We start from the raw sequence: 9,349 nt of genomic DNA, 5'->3' as shown, positions 1-9,349 counted from the left end.
CTTGGCTGACCTTGCCTCACCCTCCACACTACCCCACCCTAATCTGGGCCCCACTGGGCTCTATTCAACAGGCCAGCAGATGCTATTCAAATGAATGTAATCAGCCCAAAGCTGTTCATAGTCATAGCTTGGGTGAGTGGAGGATGGGATAAGGAGTCGGTTGGCCCTGCCCCAGATAAACTTGACACAATGCACAGCACATTTTGGAAATGGAGGCATGGTGACACTTAAACAGTTTCAGGATACAGAGACTTGATGTACATAAATGCATACATGCATGCACCAAGAAACTTTATTTAATAAATACTTGCACCAGTGTCTCAGTTGTGGAAAGAGAAAGTAATGACACAATTTGCCTTTTATGTAGATAAAAGTCATATAATCAGTTGTTAAATTGTATGTACAGTAATTGGTATAATAGTTATATTCAAACTGGAATGAACTAAAATAGAACTTAACAACCATCATTGTTAAAGTAATATTTTATCATTTCTGTAAATACACTACTGCCAGCACCCCATTAGTTTATCTTATTACACAGCTTGGTTAAGTATTTGATTGTAATTGGTCAATTACTGTTATTTCTGCACAGCAAATTGCTGTTCTGATCGTAGACTCTGGAGGACAACAGCAGACACGATACAATCATTTTTAAATCAATATAATCAAAATAATGATTTCTCTTGTATGTAGCTGTGTAATAAGCAGACTAATGTACAGCAAGCATGTTATTGCAAATAATACTTGAACAACAATGTTCAACAACAAACTTAAGTAACAATGAGCAGCTACATTATCAGTACCTTACTTAGCTCACACACGTTCTATCTTTGTTTAATCCACAGAGTAGCAGGTTGCCTTATAGGATGTTATGTACTGGATCATCTTGGTTTGGAGCTGTTACATCACCATGAGGTTGCCTGCTCCCTCCTATATATAATGTGTTAATTAGTGAGCTTTAGAGGTGCTGGTAGGTGGATTTTGTTTCCTTTCGACAGAGCCAGGCTAGCAGTTTCCCCTTCTTTTAGGTCTATATGCTAAGCATGCACTTACATATTTAGCATGTAAGAATGTTACAAATCTTCTCTCAGCAACAAAGCAGATATGTTTAGTTCCCAAAATGTCGAAGTATTCCTTTCATTTTCTTGTTAAATGTACTCACAGCAGAGTACTTGCAGCAGTCACTGTGAGAAGTTTCAGTCCAAGCTGATGTGCATCATTAACTCTGACAACAATACATCCATTTAACCTCTTCTCTTCTCTGCTAATGAGACATGACGTTGTAATCATACCCATATCCCCACTGTTGATTGTCACTCTTGGTTTTGTTGTGTTATAGTTGAAATCTGATCTTTCTGTTGAGGTGCAGCTTCAGTTAATCTAACAATCTTATCATATAAATGAAATAAACACAGCTGAAACTGCAGCTACTCTATTCCCCACTTCCCTAAAGTAATGAAAGTTATTAGATATAGTTCTATTATTAGTCATGTGTTGAATTAATCACAGGAGTCCTAAACAAAATGAAGATTCTTGGGTATCTCAGAGGGATAACAGAGGGAAGGTCCCTTTCTAATAAACTAAAGATGTATTTTCATTTTGATGTGATATAAGCACTTATACCTTTAGAGCAAAGTCATGACAAATATGTGAACCTTAAACTGGTTGGTTTCAGGTTCAGTGTGTAAGATTTAGGGGGCTCTATTAACAGATGGCAGAGATGAAATATAATATGTAAACAATATTTTTTATTGGTGTATAATCACCCGAAAATAAGAATCCTTGTGTTTTTTGTTACCTTAAATGAGCCTTTTATATTTACAGATGCCGCAGGTTACACAGACTCAACCATGCTGAACTGCCATATTTCTACAATAGCCCAGAAGGGACAACCTGGCTCTAGATAAAACCGTTCACAGCCCTTTATTAATAATTAATTGTAATGTAATTAAAAATACAATGAAAATCGCCTCTTTTTATACTCGATTGCCCAAAAAAGATCATACCTTGTAGCAAAAACAAACCTGGCACAAAGAGCAGAACATGCTGCTTATTTTGGTTCACTAAGTCAAAGCACGGGTTCAGAAGTGCAGTTTGTCTGGGGCACATTCCATTTTTGCTTGCATTTGTTCCTGAGACCCGGGAAAAACAATCACAAAGGAAACTTCAAACCACTGTGTATCACTTTCTGATTCTCTTTCTCTCTTCAGCTCCTTCACTCTCTTCTCCTTTTCTACATCATCAACACAGAGCTTGTCTCCAACCAGCTTCTCTGTATGTAAGAATTTGTGTGCGTGTGTCTGTGTGTGTCAGATGACCTATTGAAATCATTGCGGTGCAGTGTGCCTGTTACCACGGCAACGCAGGCTTCTCCTTCTCTCTCTCTCTCTCTCTGTCTCTCTTTTTCTCTCCCTCTGTCTCCCCTCCCCTTTCATTTCCCCTCCACACCAGAGCGAGGTCATGTGACCGCTCTGACGTCAAGCCAAAGAGGCAGGCAGGCAGAGGAACGAATTAGTTTGTGGGCTTTTAACAAACCTCCTGCTCAGACTAGGAGTCTCTGAGAGTCTGTCAGTCACCGTTAGCTCAGTCTCAGTTCGTCTTCTCCTTCCCCCCTTCCGCTGTTCTCCCCCCCCTCTCACTCGCTCTCATCTTTCTCTCTGGTGCTCTTCTTTATTCTCGCCTGTTGCTCCTTCTGTTGCTGCTGCTGCTGCTGCTGCTTCCACAAACTTAGTCTAGAGAGAAAGTGCTGGGTGATGGACTGCTGAACGGCTTGTACATTGCTACAAAGTGAGGTAAGCTTCCTGTGTTTTCTCTTTGTGTGTGTGTGTGTGTGTAGTGTGTGTTTAGAAGCTTGTGGTTGCTTCCAGAGGGGTATGCAGCAAAGTTAACAGCTGGATAAAGGAGAGCTCCCAGTTTGTGTTTGAGGCACATACTGGTGCAGAAGGGAAGTTGTCTTTCAAATGAAAACCCCCGCAGAGAGTGAATGGGGCTCTGTGTGTGCCGGAGAACTCTTTTTGTCACCCTCTAATCGTTTAGCTCAACTTTAGATTTGAAGTGCAGAAATGTAGCACAATGGTCGTTGAGGGAGATCCCTGATCGCGGTGTGATCTCAAAGACTAGTTGCTTTCTTTCTCAGCAAACACAGCCAGATCTGTTTCGCCCCCCCTGCAGGAAGTGAGTGCATGGTAGAAGAGAGAGAGAAGGAGAGTGTGATCGTTACGGGGGCTGAGTGTCTTATGTGTTGTGTAGCTAGAAGTGATCAGCAGCTCCACATGGCTTTTCCTCCCAAAGCGTTGCTAATGTTAGAGGCAGTAGTGTGGGCTGGAGCTGCTGGCTCTGTCTGCCAGAGAGTCAGAGGCAGGGAGGGGGCAGAGCAGCTGCCACCTGCCCCCCTCAGTGGGGATGGGAAAGCTTCAGAGTTATACGCTGCAAAAATGTAACTCTTTTAAACTCAAGGTTGGCTGTAATATTTAGTTTTTTGATTAAATTCAATAATGCGGTGAGATAAGGGGATTTCTTTTTCAAGGAATTTAATTTTTTTCAGGAATTTTCTTGACAAGTGTCTAGTAGTTTGAGACACACACACACACACACACACACACACACCCCCACCTCCTTGCATGCCTCAAACAAAAGCATGCCAGCCCACATTTAGCCCAAATAGAGTGGAAAGAAAGGGAAATGTGCATAGCAAGTGGTCTGAATCTCCCTACAATACTCCACACTCCTTCTCTCACTCATCTGCTGTGAGACTTTATCTCTTCCTCTCGTTTTCTTCCTAGCAGCATTTCCCTCCTCCAACTTAATGAAGTGGAGACGAGCCAAGAGCATGTAACAGGTCTTTGTCACTGTCACAAGTATTGTACTCGCAGATATCTAGTGATTCCATCCAATTAAATGCTCAGCAGTGTTCAGAAGATTAAAACCAAATTAGCATTTGTTGCTCTGATTAGATTTGCGGTTTGGTTTGACATAGTACCTTACATGGTCCATTTGAAAACAAGTATATGTACCATGCGAATACATCCGTCTAAGCAGTCTGAAAGTATTAGGATTAATTCAATAGATTGTGCAGCTACAGTTTACAGCATAAATTAGTATATTGTTCATGTAAAGCAGTTCCAAATGTCCTGTCAGCCTGAGGGCGCATCATTCACAAGTGTCTTCCTGTTGTGAAATGAACTGCATGAATACCACAAGAGGCCATTTTGAGTTAAGAGACAGAAAAGTAATGAGATGTCTGTCTAACAAAATAATAACTTTGTATGTGTATGTGTGTGTGTGTGTGTGTGTGTGTGTGTGTGTGTGTGTGTGGCACCATTTACCCTGAGGAAAGAGGCACTGCCACACACACCTCTAGCACACATCCAGTAGCTTTATCTGACATCCTGCAGCAGTGCATAATGCTTTTGACGCGTGTGTGTGTGCGCGTGTGCAGGAGATGGCCGCCTATAATAAAACCAAAATGAGTACAAATGTTTCATAATATTGTAATCCTGCGTGGTCAAAGCTTTAGTATTGAAAGCGCTCCGCAGACTGAATTCATGGAGTGAAAGAGGTGGCAGCTGTTGATGATTGCATGTGACATCTTAGCTTTTATCTCGGTGCTGTATTGACACGATGGTGTGTTTATTTAATGCTGAAATGTCAAGCAGTGACGTAGGAAGGTACTGTGTGATGTTAAACCTGTGCACAAAGCCATCTCTACACTTTGAAGATGCTAAAGTTGCACAATCACAGACACTCCAGTGTGAGATCTAAGCATTGTTTAGGTTGCTACTATCGGTTTCTATCTGACACTTCAAATGAACTCTTTCATTTCACATACACACACATACACTAACTCACAGTAGGACAGAGGTAATGGGACGACTGAGTGGGGTGAGGTGGTTATCATCGTCATGGTATTTGCACGTTTTGATGTCTGGCTTTCATTCACACAGAGCACACACCCGGTCAGGCTCTTTCCCTCCGGAGATGGCCTCATTTCTGGGTCACATGCTTAATCTAAAGGCGCCATAACAGCTTCTCATATATTGTGTGCATTTTTCAAGTATTTTTGCACTCATGTATTACATGAGGTATGATTGATACTGTTAATTCTGCATTGTTGATCTCATGAATGCGCTTTCAATTAGGCAGCAACCTCACCAGCCAACAAAACACGAGTTAAAGCTTTACGGATCAGCAACTATAAGTTTATTACCGTGAAACATGTATAGCTTTCTGTAAAATTTTAGCAAATGATTCAATCTTGTTGCATAAACAATTGAAGCACCATAATGTGTAGGCAAACATGAACACTTCGACAAATAAGCAACATTAACCAAGTTTAGCTTAAATTATAACTGAATTTTCCAAAAATCAGCAAAATAAATATTTCCATGCACTACCCATATGCAAATATTAAGAGTTGGTTCATGGAGATAAACAGTATGTGGCGCTAGTGCTCCAGTCAGGTGCCATTATGCCATTGTAAAAGGAGTGGGTGCAATGAGATGATATAAAAATTACCAAATCACACCTGAAGTGGTTGGAAAAAATGTAGAAAACATGATGGAAATGTGGCATTTCTGTTTGTTTCACATATTTGTTTGAGGACTCTCCTCATCGCTCCACACAGATCTCATCTTTTTTCTGACGCTTTACATCTCTCCAGTAGGGCGGAGGTTTCAGTGGATGTTTTAAGTCACATGCTTCTCGCACATCCGGTGGCTTAACGATTAAGTCCACAACATGACTCGTTCTATTCCTGCCTGGGGACCTTTGTTGCAAGTCATTCCCTCCTCATTTTCTGTCTCTCTCTCCTCATTTTCTCTCTTTATCTCTACTGCACTATCAGATAAAAGTAAAATGACCAAAAGTCAAAACCCAAGAAATCAGCAAATGGCAAAGTGTGATCCATAAGAGAATACATAATATTGAAAATATACAATATGAAGAATATTTATTTATTGCAATTTGGTAAAGGTGATTATCTAAAATAACTTGAATGCATAACATTGAGTGTGTGCCTGCTCTATTCATATGAATTTAGCTGTTTTCCGTCCATACAGGTGAGTGTGAAAGTCTTAATTTATTTAAGTCATGTAAACAGGACTCCCTCCTAGTGTTCTTCTGCAGTACAGCCCACACATACACACACAGAGTTGCATTTATGCTCACATCCGTTTACCTGGAGAGTACAGTTTCATTCTGTAACACACAAACTCAGCTGAACTGTATGAACCAGATTTCTATAACATCCTGTTTTGTACTTAAGGGAGACTCACGTAACACTGGTGGAAACTAACTTGAAGGCAGTTTATGTAACTGTTGATTTATGACCAGAGCCAGAGATGGAGACAGAAACTGAGAGAAATAGAAAGAAAGAGATTAAGTGAGAAAGACACTCAAGAGATAAGAGAAGAGACAGACACTGGCTAGATGTTTTTCTGTTCTGGATTCCTCTCACTCTTTTATCAGGTGTTAAATAATGGCTGTTCTAAGTGGTGGAGCATTTTAAAAACCAGGAGACCCTGTCATGAGTATAGGGCTCCATCTTTGATCAGAGAAAGTGATTGTTTTCGTTTGTTCAAGATGTCTAACAGCCCATTCATCCAATACATTGTCTGTGAAAATTGTTAAAGGCTTTTACTTTACAAAGGAAGAAGCTATGGACACTAGTGGTAAGTGATTATAGGCTGTAGGAAACACTTCACGGTGTGTTTGTAAAGTTTACTTCAAGAAGACAAATATATATAAAATTTACAGTTTTATGTAGCGTTGGGATTTCATATGAAGTGGGTAAGGTTTTATAATGTGGTCCCTCTCACATAAACACCCACTCAACGAGAGCACCGTTCATGTTGGTGCTTCTGGTCTCAAATGGGGAACACAGACTTTAGTTAAGCAAAAGATACTGGACAGACTGGGTTTGAGATCTCCTGTGCAGTTAAATTAATCTGTTAAATTAAAGTATGTTACACTCGAATCTTAAAATGTGTTCATGCAGTTTAAGTTAACAACTCTAGTGGAGGAGGAGGTGTTGAAACACCCATTTGACTGAAGTGTGGAAATCTTGGTCAGTGTAGTTACCGTGTTAAGGTGACTGTGACGTATTTCATTACCTCATCTGCACTCACTGTAAAGGTCAGAAGAATGGGGCAGCTGACACTTTGGTTACACTTCTCTGCTGAGGTTTTGTGGTGGTTAGAGTTTATAGTTACTGACCACACTATATGTACTATATGTGTTATTCATTATCATTACATTCAATATTAAATGCAAATTCATCTTCTATTTGCACCATATTATCATCACTATAAAAAAAAACACTACCAGCAATGGAAACATGGGATAAAACACAATATAGTTCAAGCCTCACCCCCATCATCTGTAGTTTCATTTATTGAGAAGGTGCATGTGAAGCTCTGTGGTATCAGTTGTTTAGGCAGAAGACACTGGATGTGAGTAGAAATATCTATAAGTAAGACAAATATAACCAGAGCAGCACCATATAACTTAGGTTCACTCTCCATCCCCTGTGAAAGCATTCATCTCTGTGACATACAAGTTGAGTGAGAGCTTGAAGAGAGACACGTTAGTGGTGGTTTTAAGGGACAGCTGGTCAGCTGTGCTCTTGTCAGTCTCCAATAGGCTTCTTTATAAAACGGGTCATGGGTCACTCAGCTGAAATCCAGCCTCAATGGGGTGAAGAATGCTCAGCGATTACCCTTGAGCGGTCCCACATAGGATCACATAGATCATTTTTAAAGGATAAACTTGGTCTATAGGCTCCCATGCATTGGATTCAGAGCAACTATGGGAAACAGATGTTCTATTTTTAGACACAGAGGAATTCACACACACACACTGTCATGTCATTCTGGACACAAGAGACAAAGGAAGGAGTCCTTTTTCTGTGAGCTTTCTAGAATATGCATGTTGGTGGTACTTTACATTGCAACAAAAGAACTCCCTGCTGCCCATACTGAGAAGTCTTCTGTCATTACACCATCAGTTTCACTACACCACGTTATTCCTCACAGGTTGTAAATCAAAAGATCTTAATTATTAGTGTGTATGAGAGTGTGTACTTGTGTAGAGGGTTTGGTTATGTCCGTTCTTTGTTGGCAGAGGACCTGAGTTCAGCTGAATGTGTGGTCAGCTGCTTGATATTACTGCCATAAATGTATTTGTGTGTTAGTCCTCATTAGGATTTATTTCTCTATGAAGCAAACAGCCAGAAATGGAACTGGTGCTGCAACTTTTTTGCCAGGGCGCCATCAAAATTGCACTTGATGAGCAGCATTTAATTCAGTTGGTAGAGCAGCTGCCCCATGTGCGAAGGCTCAGTCCTGCGGAAGCCCAGGGTTCGAATCCGACCTGTGGCTCTTTCCTGCATGTCATCCCCATCTCTCTCTCTCCCCACATTCCTGTCACTCTTCAGCTGTCTCTACCAAAATAAAAGCTTGAAAAGGCCAAAAAAAAATCTAAAAAAAAAACTGCACTTGATAATTGGGGTTCACTCACTTTAATTTTGTTGGACATTTAAAATGAGATAGATATGCATGGCAGTCAATATTCCCAAATAAGGAAGCTGGATGTTCCTCGTTCCAAAATCATGAGTCATGTGATGCTACTTTCATTTGTTGCTATGTCTCTGTTAGTGAGAGAGAGAACTGCACATTGATTCATAAAATAATAAGGAGGTAATAATTCAAACTTGACGCATTACAAAATGACTTTGAATTGTGTTGCCACTAAAGTTGGCTCTGACATACAATGTACATTAGTCAAATTTATTGTTTTGAACCTTCTCCATCCATCCATTTCCCATAACGGCTTAACCTTATCAGCTTCATAGGGGCTGGAGCCAATTCCAACTGACATTTGCAGGGTACACCGTGGACAAGTCGACAGTTCATCACAGGGCTGACACACTCACATTCACATTTACGGGCTATTTGGAGTCACCAGTTAACCTGGATGTCTTTGGACTGTGGGAGGAAGCCAGAGTACCCAGAGAAGACTGTCTTGCTGTTAGGCGACGGTGGTAACCACAGCACAACCATAGCGCCCCTGAGCTATCTCTTTAAGGCTAAATGTAGTATATGTTCTCACTGGGCTTGGATGTGTTTCATGATTGTCCAGGCCCGGTCCATGATCACTGTCTAGACTGGGATGTAGACCATAAAGACTTTGTTACTTAGTCCTCCTAAATTACGTCTTTAATAATTCAATAGTTCCCTAATCTTTACTTAAATCAGTATCAAATCAGATCATCTTGGAGAATTACAACTAGAAAATTAATAGTTGATTGAAAAATAGCATGCAGTGCCAAAAAAAAAAAAAAAAAAAAAAAAAA

The 9,349-nt window shown here is 40.4% G+C and overlaps 1 protein-coding gene across 3 annotated transcripts in view; it reads left to right on the top strand.

Annotated features, from left to right (window-relative positions):
* The window catches only part of ncalda (neurocalcin delta a), a 60,963-nt gene that overhangs the window by 24,681 nt on the left and 26,933 nt on the right, over positions 1-9,349 (top strand). The window contains exon 1 of one of the 3 annotated variants that reach the window (XM_010752295.3): positions 2,437-2,792. The exons of the other annotated variants lie outside the window; for them this stretch is intronic. The gene's annotated coding sequence lies outside the window, so the exon portion shown is untranslated. Of the gene's footprint in view, positions 1-2,436; positions 2,793-9,349 lie in introns of those variants that run through there. 3 annotated transcript variants of the gene reach the window in all.

The sequence above is a fragment of the Larimichthys crocea genome, chromosome XIII (assembly GCF_000972845.2).
Source record: "Larimichthys crocea isolate SSNF chromosome XIII, L_crocea_2.0, whole genome shotgun sequence".
In the NCBI taxonomy this organism is placed as follows: Eukaryota; Metazoa; Chordata; class Actinopteri; family Sciaenidae; genus Larimichthys; species Larimichthys crocea.
Note: the sequence above shows the minus strand (reverse complement) of the source record. Positions and strands in the feature narration are given on the sequence as shown.